The sequence below is a fragment of the Lycorma delicatula genome, chromosome 8, assembly GCF_047948215.1.
Source record: "Lycorma delicatula isolate Av1 chromosome 8, ASM4794821v1, whole genome shotgun sequence".
Lineage (NCBI taxonomy): Eukaryota > Metazoa > Arthropoda > Insecta > Hemiptera > Fulgoridae > Lycorma > Lycorma delicatula.
The window spans coordinates 94,061,971-94,079,743 of NC_134462.1; the positions used below are offsets into that span (position 1 = coordinate 94,061,971).

At 30.1% G+C, this 17,773-nt stretch overlaps 1 protein-coding gene across 4 annotated transcripts in view; it reads right to left on the minus strand.

Moving 5' to 3' along the window:
• The window catches only part of ssp6 (PDZ domain-containing short spindle 6), a 390,763-nt gene that overhangs the window by 155,253 nt on the left and 217,737 nt on the right, over nucleotides 1-17,773 (minus strand). The window contains exon 1 of one of the 4 annotated variants that reach the window (XM_075374053.1): nucleotides 11,067-11,157. The exons of the other annotated variants lie outside the window; for them this stretch is intronic. The gene's annotated coding sequence lies outside the window, so the exon portion shown is untranslated. Of the gene's footprint in view, nucleotides 1-11,066; nucleotides 11,158-17,773 lie in introns of those variants that run through there. 4 annotated transcript variants of the gene reach the window in all.

The window sequence follows — 17,773 nt, forward strand, 5'->3', positions numbered from 1 at the left end:
ATCAAGCCGCCAGATGAGAGAAACGCCAGCCCCGGCTATGCCGTTCCCGGCCGCCATCACCCAGCAACCGGGACTCGGTCCTTTGTGATTCGCCTCTAACGGGGAAACCCCCGGAGGACGGCCCCGCCAGGACTCAGTCTTTTAGCTCAGGGGCTCGAGAGTCCTCGCACTTCATCACCACCGTCCACCCGTGCAAGCACGGGCAAACGGCAGCTCCGTATGGAGCTGTCCCTCACCCCCTCGCTTCCCGATATTTCATTTGCAGTATTCCCGATACAAAACTCGTCACAGTGCCGAAGTCCACCGAACTGCGTTATATCGTTCTAACGATGGTCCCCACCTCGAAATGCCCAGTTACGGCAGTATAGTTGCAGCGTTCCTTGTTCCACCCCGGGTTCAAAGAGCCTTAGGCTAACGTAACGGTCCTCTTTATATGAATTATTTGGATCCCGTTTCATACTTAACGGTGACGATAATGATGAAGTATTCTTTCGCTTATTTGAAATAAAAATAAACTTTAAAAAAAATTTGGGACGGAATTAAAAAAAAAAATTAAAAAACAAAGAATTCTATAAAGTTTTACTATATGAAGAGAGTTCCAAATTAATGATTAGTAAGATTTCATAACTGTTTTTACACTTCAGAAAATCTAAAGGTTAAAAAAAAAAACATATTTTTTTAAAAACTTTTTATAGTTTTTTTAAAAAAAAACTTCATTTTTACATCTATATATATTTAAATTTATATTTAAATATAGGTTAAGGGTTTTTTTCCATTTTATCGATTCATATAAGTTAAATGTAATCGAAAGACGGAAAAAGTATGCAAAACAAAATACTAATTTTTATGTGAATATTAAAAAAATCATTTCCGATGACCAGTTGCAATACGGCGGCTGTTTAAAAAAATGAACAAGATTCTCTATAAAAGTATAAAATCGTCTGTACGAAAGAAACTTTTATTTTGCTTTGTTAATCATTATATTAATTTTATATTTTACCTCACAGTATCATAAATATTTATAAGGCCAAAAAAATTCCACGTAAAACTTTCTACATTCAATAGATCCGGAGATTGTAAATTAACCCATTTTAAAGTCGATTTTTTATCTCTTGGGATCACTACTTATTATATTATAATTTATGCAATTAATATTTAGCACTACAAAATGCTCCCAATTATAATTAATATTAAAGCTCTCAATTTTTATCATTTAATATAATAATAGAAATAATATGTTAGTCAATTAAGTATTCTGGTATATATCTTGAACTACCAATATTTGGGTAGATTTATAACTGGATAACTCATAAAAAAAACTGGTCGAAGAAGATTTACGTTTTAATAAACGAGTTAATTGCAATAGTTAAAAAAAAAAAAACAAAGTATTATAACTTAGCAACAGCGAAGTCAAGTTCGAGGCTATTAATTGTTTTAATAGTCAAGGTTAATAGAATATAAATTCACCTACGAAACAGAAGTTTTCATGACAGAGAAGATTATTGCTTTTGTCCTTGTTATCAGATTACAATTTATATTATAAATTTATACTATATTAAGAAAAAAAGATATCGCAAGTAATAAATAAAATACAAAATAATAATAAAAGAATAGGAATAATTATGTATAAATTACGTATGCATTTTTATACACAACCTCAAATAAAATTATTGCGTCGTGAACAAAATAATCTAGAAAACATTTTTGCACACCATTTCAAAGGTAAAAGAGATTACAAAGTTTTATGGAATATTAATTAAAAAATTATTATTATGATATGGCGTCACAATCATTTGGATAAGAGTCGCTATCTATTTAATATAACAATAGATAAATTAAAAAAATCCGACAACAAAGTTGTAATACTTTCCTGGCATTAGTTAAATAAATGGAAAATTAATTTACACAAAAAAAATTTTTAAATTCAAAAAATCCGTATTTTTTAGTTTTTTCTGCTCCCTACCTCCAAAATCACCTTCCACAATTTTTTTTTTTATTTTCTACGTTAACTATGTTACGTGGAAGATGTACTAAAATAATTTTCCACTAAAAAATACAACCAATAAAGAGTTACCTAAGATTTATTTTTTGGGAGTGGGGGCGAATTATGATGAAATTTTATTGTAATACTGTAACTAAAAGTAATAAATAAACTAAGAAAGGTTTTGAAAAATTTTTTTAAATCGATATTTTTATACTTTTGATTGGGGCTCCCCATTCCCAATATTTCAACGTACTTTTTTTCGCTTTCACTAATAATATGCCCAGAAAGACGTAAAATAAACATCGGTTCAAATAAATTCAATAAATAAAAAGATGGTTTATTTTCAATTTTTGGGGAAGGAGGTATTTCGGGGAATTTGTTTTTTTTTTAAATGGTAAGATAAGCGTGTACGCATATACTGAACTTAATATAAGATAGAGCTGTTTGTAAAATTTTGAGAAAATTGATCTCCAAAACTTCCCAGCCCCTAGAGATATTGATACCAAGTTTCACCAAAAGATTGCCCCATATGCACGAGTTTCGGTACAGAATTTTACGAAAATCGATTAATCCAGTCAAACGTTATTAAACTTAAAAACAGGAGAACAACGGTAATCCACTGGGTTGGTCTAGTGATTAACGCGTCTTCCCAAATCAGCTGATTTGGAAGTCGAGAGTTACAGCGTTCAAGTTCTAGTAAAGCCAGTTATTTTTACATGGATTTGAATACTAGATCGTGGATACCGGTGTTCTTTGGTGGTTGGGTTTCATTCAATTAACCACAAATCTCAGGAACGGTCGAACTGAGAATGTACAAGACTACACTTCATTTACACTCATACATATCATCCTCTGAAGAATTATCTAAACGGTAGTTACCGGAGACTAAACAGGAAAGAAAGAAAGAAGAAAGGCCAACAACGGTAGCTACGTGCGAATATTTACCCCTCACTGGTTTTTTGGGGTCCTTGGGTCATGAAACATCGAGAAATGCAAAAACCCGTACCCCAGTTTTTGACTGATTACCGTACTTTCCTTCTTGCCGCACAAGCTCTACAGTTATAATGCCAGGAAAGTAAAAATTATTATTCGGGTGTGGCGACACAATGATTTATATAAGAGTCGCTCTTAGAGTAGGAACATTAGATTCAAAACATGAAAATAGGGGCAAAATTTTCTTGTCGATCAGACCAGATGGAAAAGACCCCTAAGTATGCCTCAATTAACAAATTAAAAGTCGAGATCCTCACTACCATTCCGACATAAAATAAAATTCAGTAGAATTCAGTGCTTAATCAGAAATAAATAAATACAAATTAACTAACACCAATATTAGTTTTTAAAGAATTGTTCATTATGATATTACACACAATATCTTTTGCTTAAAGAAGTTTAAAAACGATAATTTTAATTTTATGGTGAAATACAACTGTCAACGAAAGGAGAAATAAGTTTATACCAGAATTGCTATACGTACAGCAATAATAAATCAATTATAAAATGTTTAAAAAATCATACGATTTACTAGAAATATTTTACAAATAAATCAATAATAATGATTATTTTGAGGCATAGTTCTGCTACAAACAAGATATTCAACATAGTGTATTACACAGAGCGATTCACCAAAAATGTAAATTTTCAGAATGTTCTACTGGTAAAACTAAAAAAATTCATATAATTACACTTTCAGAAATGCTTTGTTAGCGAAAGATGGGAAATTTAAGAAGTTTTCAGGGAATTTCAGTAGTTTTAGATAAAATTTGACTTGAAAAATTGAAAAAAAAGGTTGCAGCACTGTATTTGTTGCTTTCATAAAATCTGAGGTAAACGACAAAACGCTGGGTCGAAACCACATTATTTCATATGTGGAGTAAAATAAGTTTCTTACACGAATAATAAACTGACAAAAATTTTAAGCAATATTTGTAGAGAATTTGATTTTGAATAAAATGGTGTTGAAATTTAATTATTGAAAATTTTGATTCGTTAAATACTTAATTGAAATCTGCATGTTTTATTTTTAATAACCTTCGAAATTCTTACCATTTTTATTTACTTTCTGTGATCTTTATTCATACCATTTTACTCAGAATCAATTTCTCTACAAGTTTTGTTAGAAAACTTTATGTATTTATTACCCATTTAACATAAGCATTTTAGCCAAAACATAAAATAATGTGTTTTTCGACCCCAATATTTTGTTTTTTATCGCAGATAAAAAACGTTTCACATCCTCCATATCCCTAAACCAAAGTCAGTTCATAAGTTTATGTATGTATATATATATATATATATATATATATATATATATATATGTTTCACTTTCTTGTGGATTCGATAACTGCCGTAATTTTGCGCCAATCACTTTCAAATTGATACATAAAATATAACGACCCAAAATCTCGGTCGAGTTCGTTAACAACCAAAATCGGACGGTGGGGGGGGGGGGAAATGGGGGGCTTTTTCGAAAAAAAGAACGAAATATCGCTATAACTTTCTTATTAAGTAAAACATCGAATTCGTTTAAAGTTCCTTCTATTTTTTGGATAAGGGCCTACTGAAAAAATTGGGTTTTGAAGGCAAAAAACATCAAACCTCCCTTAATAGGCACACTATCGAATCGATTTAGAGTGGTTGTTAGTTCTCTAAACTACCTAAAACCTTTGTCTGAAACAGTTTTTGATATGACCAACCCTTACGGCAAGGGATGACCAAAATGTTGCTGGAATTGTAAGATGGGGCTTGTCGTATGCTAAACATCTGAAACTTTTTTTCACATCCAACCACTCTCTTATTGAGTAAATTTAGTTTTTCTTAACTTTAAGGTGGAAATCTTTTTTATCCCCTACTTATCATCGGTGAAATCTACCTTCGCCATCTGGGATGCCGAAAGGGATTTTTTTCAATTTTTCAGGTCAGATTTAATATAAACCAATAAATTTACTTCTTATTTACGTCCTAAGAATTACATTTTAATTCTTCCAATCGGCTTTACTTTTATCTGAAGCTGGCTTACTTTTATCGAAGGCGCAAAAATTACTTTCGCCAGCCGACATTCGCTAACGAAGGGTTTCCGAACCTATGTTTATATGAAATTTCTTCTTTATTTTCACCAGCAGAAAATGCCTTGAAAGTTCGTTGTTACAATTTTTGTGAATTAATATGTATATTGTTTAAATATATCTGTCTTAAAAACTGAATTAATATTAATAATAACTACATTACAGTTTCGATTCCCTGCTTTAAAATTACATTTTTTCGAACATCGTTCAGTCTGGTTAATCTTAGGAGATACAGGAACCTAAGAGATGAGTCACAATATAAAAATAAATTTTCATCAATTATTATTTTTACTAGAAGGTAAAGTTTTTCCTTAATCAAGAAATCATGTTTTGCGTCTCATTAACTATTTTCTTTGAAACAGTTTACCATATTAAATATATTTATTATGTAAATAAGCAAAATACCATAATTACTACTGTATTATTAAAATAAGAATAACGTAATAAATTTCAAGGTCACAAATTTATTAAAAATAATTATATTTTATTTTATTTATTACAAGATAAATAGTCATTTTATAGCAAATAAATAAACTTGACATTTAAGTTTTAAAAATTAAAATTTATATTGGATGTGATAAAATTATAGGTATATTGCAGGTCAGTTTCCAGAATTTATTAACTGACTGAGAAGATACAACACGACAGGAACAAAATTACATTATACTATGCATATACAATCAGAAAGAAATTACAGAGGTAACAAAACTCGGTGAGTTATTCCATCTTATTCAGTACTCACCGTAAATATCAGGGCAAATTTCATTTTAGCCGGACTGTAATTCCTAATACCACATCTGCAACTTTTGTAGTAAATATTTTAAACGAGTAATAACGTCAAGACTTCTGCTTATTTAGTAAGCGAGTTGTCGCACTATTTGCATAATACTATTTGTTTTATTATGTAACTAAATTTAAATAAAACGACGTAACAACATAAATTCAAGTAAAATATATATTCATTAAATAACTACAAAGCATTGAATAAATTAGTATAAATAATTATAATTAGATATTTCAAACTGATAAAATGAATTACTATTCTATTTTATTTAATAGTTCGTCCAGTCGGTAACCATGTAAATACACTTGCATTAATACCAAAACCCATGCTCATTAAATAAATTATACTGTTGAGAATTATTCAAGGACATTTATTCATTACACGTATAAAAATTCTATATAATTAAATTAATTCACCTTAATATAAATTGGAAAATCTGGTGTTATATTGTTCGTTTATACATATCGTCAATTTTTCATACATACAATCCATAATTTGGATTAATATATTGACCGTTTTAAACACCGATAAGGATCAGATTCACAATGGAAAACGAGAAGTATTATTACCCAATTACACATAAAATAAGTAACTATGGATAAAAATTTCACTGTCAAAATAATTTTATTTGAAACGAATCACATAAATCGCCACTGTATAATTAAAATTTTACTTTCCAGGCGAATGTAGATAGGATAGCTACATTCACTACTTTCCACATAAAGTGGAAAGTACGGTGATAATATGAAAAACGAAGTATCGGGTTTTTTGCAAATCATTATGTTTTACGGTCAAATTAATTCACAACACCAAAAAAGACTAGACATACATGTATGTATATGTATCACACAGTTTTTGGTTTGATACCTCAAGATTGACCAAACCAATTTTCTTAAAATTTGGCCCAAATATTTATATATAATGAGGCATTGATCATACTAATTTTTTTTAAAAATTCGTTCGGGTGGGGAAATATTTCGAAAAAACCAATCTCGATTTTCTTCAGAGGCATTATTGAGAAACCTTTATTAAAGAAAGTTATTAAAGCTACATACGTATATAAATAATTTTAAAAAATCCCCCCCTTCTTAAAACTAAAATGTATGTTTTTGTCCTTTTGTTCTACCTCTCTTCGGTTTAAATATCTTTCAAAAATCTTTCGATAGTTTATACTTCATATATAGAGCTATCAGGAAATATCTACAATTTTTTTAAAAAATTAAAATGAATTGAAAGGAATTAAAATCTAGGAAAGATTTTTGAAAGCTTTATTTTTCTTACTTAAAGACTTTATTGAAGGAGGTGTTAGATTTAGAGAAACCTTTACTTAAGAAAATTTGTTATGCATAACCTATGTATATTTTTAGAAAATTTTTGTTAAAATTTATTCCCCAGTTCTAAAAAAAATAAATATATTGTTTTTTTGTTTTTTTTTTATATTTATTATTAATAGCCAGGAAAGTCAAGTAATACTTAACCAAGTTTATATACATTGCCGGCCTTCGTGGCGCGAGTGGTAGTGTCTCTGTCTTTCATCCGGAGGTTCCGGGTTCGAATCCCGGTCAGACATGGCATTTTCACACACGCTACAAATCATTCATCTTCATACTCTGAAGAATTCCTAATGGTGGATCGATCCGGAAGTTAAAAGAAAAAAATTTGATATATAAGTTACCTTTGTCAATAATTAAAAACAACAATAATAGTTTCGAAAATATTTTAATTATCGATGAATCAATAAAGAAATGAATACAAGAAAAAAAAAAAATTTAATTACACTGATTCCACTGGGCTGGTCTAGTGGTTAACTCGTCATTGCAAATCAATTGTTTAACAGCAGATTTTCGAATTCCAAGATTCTGAGGTTCAAATCCTAGTAAACGTTAGTTGCTATTATACGGATTTGAATAATAGACAGTGAATACCGGTGTACTTTGCTGGCTGGGGTTAAATTAATTACACGTCTCGGGAATGGTCGGCCTTAGTTTTACAAGACTACATATAATTTATATGTCATACCTATCGTCCTAATTTCACTGAGCCGTGGAGAGGTTGCTTATTGTTCAATAATTGAACAGATTGAAACGTACACGTTAGGAAAAAAATTGTTTTAAATAGAGCAAACCTATTAAAAACGCTACCATTATGAAATCAAGTCATCGCAAGAAACGAAACGGCAACAAAAAACCGATAAGAATAAAACGGAAATAAAAAGAAACCAAGGAAAGAGTCTAATACCGAATCTGAATTAAGGCTCTCTTAAATACATTCATTGAATTTTCACGCGAAAATACTTTATCAGAATAACATAATAAGATTGAACATCACTGTATGTTAAATGATATAACTGTAATGCTACTCCTGACATAAATCACAAAACAGTCCCAAAAATAATATAAACACCCTGAACAACCATAGCCAAGAAAGCAAGAATCTCATGCTTGGATTTCAAGGAGAGTGAGGAGTGAAGTGGTTTCCTGTTATATTTATAACTGAGCCAAGTATGTGGTTTCATATCAGCAGGGGCAAAGCCCATCGAAATACAAGCAATATTCAGATCTACAAGTGAAACACTATTCTGCTCACTTTAGGAATACGCTGTAGAATACATCATAAGAAAGACTTGGACAAATATTTAAAAAAACATATTAATGTATCTCAGTAGGTTTTATATACACTGTTTCAACTCAACCTTTCAAAAATCCAATACTATACCGTATTCAGTTAGCTTTAAGTGAAGAATAAACAACGTTGCATTTGTGTGAATGAGTTTGTCATGATCCTGTTGAGTCACATCTCGTGTATCAGTGCCGATTCACAATGTGGCCATATCTATACACAATACTAGTGATTCCGGGTTTGTCATGGTGGTCTGTGGATTTTTTAATCTAAATCGACAGGAGACTATCATAACGAGATAACGAGCATGTTTTTTGAGAAATGGTTTAGTGATGTGTTACCTCTTCTAAAAGATAATTCGGTTAATATTGTCTTCAACAACACCACTTATCATTCATGTAAAAAAGGAAAAAATTCCAGCCGTGTCTTGTAAAAAGAATAATATAAAAATGGGTCTTAATTGAAAAGAAGTTATTTTTGAAGAGGATGAACTTAAGGTTCAATTACTGCAAGGGGTTTCGCATATTAAAAGTGTATAATTTTAATTTAAAAGTGTAAAATCGTGTAATTTTAATGTGTAAAAAATTGACGAGTTAGCAAGATCTAGTGGTAAAACCGGACTTCGACTACCTCTCTACCATTGTGAAATCAACCCAACCGAGTTAATTTGAAGACAAATCAAAAGTTACGTAGCGTCAGAAAATACTACTTTTAAAATATCTGGTGTTAAAAATTCATGCTTAAAAGCCATCGACAAAACGGGCCAGCGGAAATGGAAAAACTATAAAACAAGTAACGGTTACTGTTGAACCAAACTATTTTGAATTGTATAATATAATAGAAAACAAAATTGAGCCTTCAAATCCATAGTACTGTCAGTATCTCTTGATACTGACAGTACTATAGATTTCTTGCAACAGATGACGAAAACTGAATTGAATTTATCATTTGTTTATTATCGCACAATTTAATCTAAAATATTTGTTAGTGAACTTTTACTGTTAGAGGACAATTGACAATTTCATAACTCTTAAAAAACTCAAGGACACTACGTCACAATAAACAATTTTAATGTATAAAATAGTCGTGGATTATCAGATGTGCCGAACAAAGTAAGAAATATTTATCGACCATTTAACGTGTCTTAATTTATTTAAATTTAAAATATACGTATAATTAACGCGTGCTTACTGAATATTAACTTCGCGTAGTTTCTTTTATACGCATCAGAATTTGCAGGAAATGCTTGTGAATCGGCCGGCTGAACACTTGAACGCGCAGTCTGTTTACTTGAACTCTATAAGCTAACTGGATTATGTATAAGTAGTGAATACGACATACAAATAGAAACTATCTTTAAACGTTTTACATAGGTATGTAATATTTCGTTTGAAAAAGTCTTTTAACAACGTAAATGTAAGATTTAAAAAATCTTATAATAGACCACAGAAAAAATTGTAATAAAAAAAAATTATAATAATCATTAAAATCAGTTATTTTAATTAAAAATAAGGTTTAAATATATATAAAAAAAGAAGGAAAAATCAATGAATAGAATTTAATATGCCTCCTCGTTTTTTTTGTCGATTAAAATACAAATGGAGCACTTAAAAAATTGTAATTTGATTTGATTTGAATACAAGCTAAAAAAAATAAAATAATAAATAATCAAATATTTCTCAAAAGTAGATTAAAACTAGATTTTCAAATAGATTAAAATAGAATAGAATAAGATTAAAATAGATTCTCAAAAGTTAGATCTTTTTAAGTCAAAATGTGATTTATAGCCAAATCTCGGTACCAGCAATTTCAAAATACGCCCATTCATTTAGTTGTTACAATGTAAATAAAAGTATATATTTAGAAAAATCAATAGATTTTTGCAATCGAGATAGATAAAGAACGTAGAACAGTTGTCAATGATATCAGCAAACCCCTAGGATTACAAATACCGGTTAAAAAATCTGTTGTCAGAAAAAAAACCAAATATAAACTAGATGTAATACCAAATATATTAAAGTCAGAACTGTTTAAGTAATATATATTTTTTCTACCAGCTGCCATATAGATGTCAAACTGATAGTGTAGAACGACTGCCATATATATGTTATAACTGTAGCAAATAAAAGTGGGGAAAAAGTAAGTGACCTCTTCTATGCAGGATAACTTTATATAAAATCAAGTAGTGAGCCAACAGATCGAGGACATTTCCGGTCTCAAGTCTTATTACCATAGTTCTACTCTCTTTACATTTAATCGCTTATTTAATACTAAATTAACTTAGTTTTATTATCCTTTTTTTTCATCTACCCTACATTTAAAGTAAGATTTATATATATATATATATATATATATATATATATATATATATATAAAGAATAATCTAAACTTGATGAAACCAGATAAATGTACAAGTCGTTAATCAATAAATTATAACTTATTATAGTAATAGATATAATTTTATAACCTACAAAATTAGAAATAAATAAGGATTTTTATTTTTTTTCTATTTTGTTTACTTTACTTTATTTTAAAATGACTAACCCAATATTTAAATATTATGTATATTTTCGTAACATGGTCAATAACTGACTAAAGTAGATAATATATTTACCAAAGTTATACGGATAACACTTAAGATTTCAAATAATTATCACCATAGTTAAATGTAGCAAACGATTTATTTAAGCCAAGTAGAAGCTTACCTGTAACAAAAAACGAAAAGAAAAAGATTAAAACCACTAAAAAAAAAATTATATATATATTTTTTTTAAATATAATATTAATATTAATATTATATATTATAGAAATATTATATTAATTACTACTACTACATCCACACTGTATAAGCTTTGTCAGGGGATAAGGGGTACACTCTTACGTAAAAGTTCATCCGTCATTTCTACACTAAACACATTCGTCACTGCTTTGCATCACAACAGTTTTATAATTTATAGTGAATCGAAGTGTACATTAAATGTTTTCAGTATAGCACGTAGTTCTCTGCTGCTGCAACTCACTTTCCTCTTCTACTAAAAGAGCAGAGATGACATTTTACGCATATATAATTTTTTTTTGTAACTGATATCCTTAATGATTCGTTCTCTTCGAAAGAATAGATCAACCTAAAAAGTTTTTGATTTGAAATACAAATTTAACTACTTATTTCCGTTTTAAACATTTTATTCGTAATATTTTCGTAAAACATAAACCAAAATGGAAGCTGTGAAAATTGTTTTTGTTTTTGTTACACGGGTATTGAATTGAACAAAATTGTTCAATCAAACATTAAGAAATACACGGCATGTATTTAAGTTATTTATATATGTTACCGTGAAAGTACGATATCTGGCAAATGTCGATTATTCTCCGGTGAATATAGACACGTACCAAATACGTCGGTGAAAGACCGAAATATTTACTTATTCAGACCTCCGCCAGTATAGGGCGACAAACGCAGATAAGCTCTGGTTGGAGTCGAAACGATAACTAGAAATTTAAAAAAAAAAAATCACCCAATACCAATCTCAAACGTAAAAAGTTTACGAGAAACCCTCGTAAAAAAAGGAAGTTTAAATTTAAGTCAAACAGAACCTACTCTCGCTTCGCTCGCTAACCTCGTCTTATTAACGTTAAATATACACTAAAATTAAAAAAAAAAAAAAACAGAGCATTAGTAATTGCAATTATCACTATTGTAATTATTATAAGCTGTTTTTGCAATCACAAGTAAATCGTTAAGTAAACTGTATTCTATTTGTTTTGTATACTCTACGCTAAATAACATCGTGTTTTAATTTATGGATTTTACCTCATGATTATTACTAGTATTAGCTTATTCTATTAAAGTCATCTTAGGTACATTTCATAAGAAAGCTACCTATTGTAATGTAGTGGGTACCATGATTCAACTTCCGAAAAATTTCGATATATCTTCGCGTTTCACACCCCCCAGATCCCAAAAGTTTATAAATGCATTTATATATATGTATCACTTTTTTTTGGGCGCGATAACTGTCGTAATTTTGCGTCATCACTTTCAAATTAATCCCTAAAAAAAACTCTACCCAAAATCTCGGCCGAGTTTGTTAACGGCAAAAATTGGACCATGGGGGTGGAAATAGGGTGGCTTTTTTGAAAAAACAAAATGTTGCTATAACATTTTTATTAAGTAAAATATCGAATTCCTACGATCGAAGTTCCTACGATTCTTTGGATAAGAGCCTAAAACTTATGTAAGTAAAGTTTTTTGATATAACCAACCACTGGCTCAGGGGGTGGAAAAATGGATTTAAAAGGCAAAAAAAAATCATATCTCCCTTAAAAGGCAAAGTATCGCATCGGTTTAAAGTGTATATTAATCCTCTAAACATTACCTAAAATTTTGTCTGAAACAATTTTTGATATGAGTAACCCTTACGGCAAGGGATGACCAAAACCAAAAAAACATGTAAAAGCAGAATAAAAAAATATTTCTATAACTTTCTTATTAAGTAAAATATCGAATTTGTTTAAAGTGCCTACTATTCTTTGGATAAGGGCCTAAAATTTATCTAAGTAAAGGTTTTTGATATCACCAACCACTGGCCCAGGGGGTGGTAAAAATGGGGTTTTGAAAACAAAAAGTTTAATTTCAGGAAGGTACTGTGCCTTCCTTAATAGGCTCAGTACCGAATAGGTTTAAGGTGGTCGTTAGTCCTCTAAACATTACCTAAAACATTTGTCTGAAACAATTTTTGATATGACCAACCCTTACGGCAAGGGATGACCAAAGTTTTGATGAAATTGTAAGAAGATGGGCTTGTCGTATGCTAAACAGGTGAAAGTTTTTTCACATGCAATCATTGTGGTATTAAGTAAATTTGAAGTTGTTCTTAATTTTAAAGTGGAAATCTTTTTTACCTCCTACTTAGCACCGGTGCAATCTACCTCCGCCTTCCGGTGTGCCGAAAGGGATTTTTATTTTTAATCCCAGAATTTTAATTATACTGAAAAGCTTATTTATGATTAAAACAATGTCTATATACATAGTAATTCATGAAGAGTAATAAATTTTCAGGACATGTTATACTAGTGAAAATGAGGGAGAAAGTTCATATAAGCATACGTTCGTAATCGATTTGTTAGCGAGTATCAGCTGACGAAAGATTTCGCCCTGATTTCTACGCCTTCGGTAAAATCAGGTAATTCTTAGGACCAAAATTAAGGGGTGAATTTAGTGATCTTAAATGAAATCTGATCTGAATTGGAAAAGAAATAGGTTCCAGAACTACATTTTTAGTAGTTTTCAATAAATCCGGGGTAAAAGACAAAATATTGGGCTCGAAAAACACACTGTTTTATGATTGGCGTAAATTAACTTTACTAAAAGAGTAATATCCACAAAAATTCTTCAAATAAAACTCATTGAAAATTTTGATTCCGAGTAAAATGGTAAGTCCGCAGAAACTAAATTCAAATGTAAGAACTTAAAAGTTTATTAAAAAAACAAACTTATGAAAACGTGGCAAATTTTAATTAGGTATTAAAGAAACAAAATTTTCAAGAAAGTTTATATTCTTTTTTATTTTCGTCAGTAGAACAGGTCCTGAAACTTCCTTGCAGTTTTTTATTTTTTTCACAAACAACGTATACAAAAAATTTTATTTAAAATTTTTTCACGATTTCCAACCACCCTCTGACCACTAACCGCCCACCGCTCACCACCCTCCATCCAATGTTCACTAATCGCCCATCATTCACCTCCCTACTCCCAACTATTCAAAAACCATCCCCCATCTACTATCCGCCCACCCAAATAAAAAAAATTGCAAAACAAGTTTTTTCAACAAGTAATAACCTTAGGTCCTTAGATCGTTACGTATTAGATTACCATAAAATGATATTTAGGTGGATTTAAATTCTACCACTGGAAAAAAAAATTCAGTAACAAAAAACATCATAATTGATTAATATACACAAAACATTAACTAATACGCTACACGTTAGAGAAGGAAACAACTACTATACCATTCATATCGGGATACGCCAAGAATTGATCTAAATCAGTTTACTGAAAATGAAAACTAAATATCAGTACTGAATATTAGTCATCAATGCGATACAAAAATTTCTCAGCTATCCCATGAATAGGTAAAAAATGACTAAGCTATAAATAAATTATAAGCTATAAATTATTATAATTTGTAGGGTATAGGCTATTATTTAATTATGTTTATAATAATAAAAATCATCAACAATACTAATATCCATTTCAAGACATACATATAAATTTAACTGAAATGAAATATTATAATAACCTTTATTTGTATAACGTGGTCATTTATTTTATGACTCCTTTGATGGAGGAAGTATAATAATAATCTATTAATACAAACAATTAGTTGTTGTACTGTGTACTACAAGACATTTTTATAAGTGCGCTAAACATTTTTAAAGAGATTATCTGAAATTGAACAAAATTATAATTAATTATAATCGTGGAAAGAATTTTTGCTGTTTAAGAAAACAGTTAAACAGTACTGTATTGCAGAATACTCGGATTCTGAACGAGCCTAATGTTACGAGAAAAAAGTCATATAATGACCCTGCAGAGCGACTATCTTCCTTGTGGAAGCGAGCTTTTATTTTCATCGTACGCATTGCGATAACCCGTTTATGTACTGAAGTATATATAGTGACTAAATGAACATTAAATTATAAATAATGAATGCGTTATTGGGCAGGTTACGCGGACTTGTTTAACAAGATATTTATAATAATAAAATTCACAGAAAGATGAGTTTCACTTTTAATGAACAACACAAACGCAGAATAAATACCGAGTTTTTTCCACTAATTCATCTAACTGTAATAAGCAGAGGACAAATTAAACAAATATAAAAATAATTTTAAAAAAACATTCACTTTCGAAGCGTCTCTAAATTAGTGGTCTGTTTGCTTTTTTTAATCTGTTTACTTGGTATTCACACCCGGTTAAATAAGAGCAAGCAACAAACAGGAAAATGTACATAATTAATATTTAACTACGATTTTTTTGCCACCAGTGTTATTTGGCTTATCTTGTTCATTTTATTTGTTAAATAAAAATCAGCGTTACTACCAAACATGATGACTCCTGAACAAAATTGCATTCTGTTTTGCAATTTACTACAGGTGAATTTGTAGTAACAGTTCAACTTACGTTCCGCAGAAAGTTTGTGTTCCTTCAATAATATTGATCGACGGCGTAACCGGTTTGAACAGACCCGATATCTGTTTAAACGGACGAGTACGAGACAACAAAGTGTGTCTGAAGAAAAGATTGAACATGTCAGGGGATCTTTCCTGCGCAATCTTAAAAATCTGTAATTTCTCAACCGCAATATGGACGGGACATTTTTTTTTTGGCAACAAGATCGGTGCACCTATTCACCGGCATAATTCGTACGGATCGGTTGAATGACGTTTACCTCTACTGCTGGATCGGTCGGCATGGAACCGATAAGAGAACTCCTTTTCGGTGGCCTCCATGGTCACCCTATCTGATCCCATGAGATTTTTTTCCTTTAGGTTTTTTTAAAAGATCTTGTGTATGTGCCTCCGCTACTTACTGATTATCCGATTTGAGACACAGGATGTCGCTTCCATTATACCAAACATGCTAGTTAGAGTATAAGATAAACTTTCCTATCGATTGGATATGTGCCGTGTAACGAAAGGTGCTCACATTAAAAACTTGTAGGGTAGAGTTAAGAGGAATACTGTGAGAAATATAAAAAATAAAGCAAAAGGAAAAAATCAAATATAAAAATGAAAATAATACAAACAATTAAATTAAAAGACTCAAAATATAAAATTAAACAAAAAAAGGGTTTTTAAAAATGCTTCTGTCAATTTACTTGTGATTCCTTACTGTAAATCTAAGTGAAGAAATATTTAATGTTTTTAAAATCCCGATTTCTTTTTTACTTCCTTATACGAAGTAAAGAAAGTATTATGATCGCAAAAAATTTCAATTTTCAGATTTCAACGGAAATATCTACTTTAAACCATCCTCGATCCATTTTGACCACTTTCGGCGTGACGTCTGTAGGTACGTATGTCGCATAACTAAAAAAAAAATTAGCCTTAGGATGTTGAAATTTTGGATTTAGGAATGTTGTAACATTTAGTTGTGCATCTCCCTTTTTGATTGCAATCGACTGAACCAAAAGTGTTCAAAAAAAGCCTAAACTCCACAAAAATTAGGATTTTGGACTTTTTCTTAACTTCGTTAATAAGATCTCATTGAGAGAATTTCAACGATGATTTCAATTTGAGAAATCAAATAAGTGGTACTTAATTTCATTGGTTCCAGAGTAAAAGACAAATTAAATTTTAATTAATGAAATATTTGGATCGTACAAGGGGAAGGCACATCCGTTCGAATCCGACTTCATCACTTTTTTAAACTTTTTTTTATTTTTATTTAAATATATTGATTTATTAATAATAATTATTAACTTCTGACTAAAAAACGTTTTTACAATAAATAATAATTCAATAATAAATACAAAAAATATCAGAAGTTATTAATGAAATAAAATTTTATGTACCGATTAATTAATTAATTTTTGATTGTTTATAAATGTAATATTTTTTTCATTATTATTTTTATTTAATTGTCTATCAGTATAAGAACAAATAAATATATGGTTTTAAAATGTTCTTTGTGGACGAATTGTACCAGAGTATAAATATGATTAACTAATATTTTCAAACATGAAACTACAGTGCGCACCATTAAAAACGGCGTTTGTGTTTGATGTACACGGTACTGTATTTTTCTAAAATAGAATCGTATAATGAAAACTTAAAAAATTATTGCGAAAATATGCAATTATTTTTGGGTAAAACATATCATTTTTTTTTCTAATATATAAATGCGAAAGTTTGTGGCGCTTCTGTCCGTTTGTAACAGCATCACGCAAGAATCAACCGACAGAATGCTTTCAAATTTTCAGGATACTAGGTCAAATTATAAGCCATAGATCGAGGCCCTAGTCCCCTTGGGTAAAAATTAACAAGTTGTCAATTTTTCCTCTCAGACGACGATCTAATTCTCGGTTTTCGACGTCCAAATTATGCATTTTACAACATATCCGATTTTCAGTCCTTAACCATTTTTCGAGATTTAAGGTAATGAAAAGGGGAACCAAAAGGGATATGTTCGTCTACAGCAGGAGCGCATAATAGCTTCCATGTGAAGAACGAGGGAAACGTTGGAGAAAAGAAAACTTTTCAGGCTTTAATTATTATTTATCAGTACTATTCTCAAAACATGAAGACAACGAATACCGT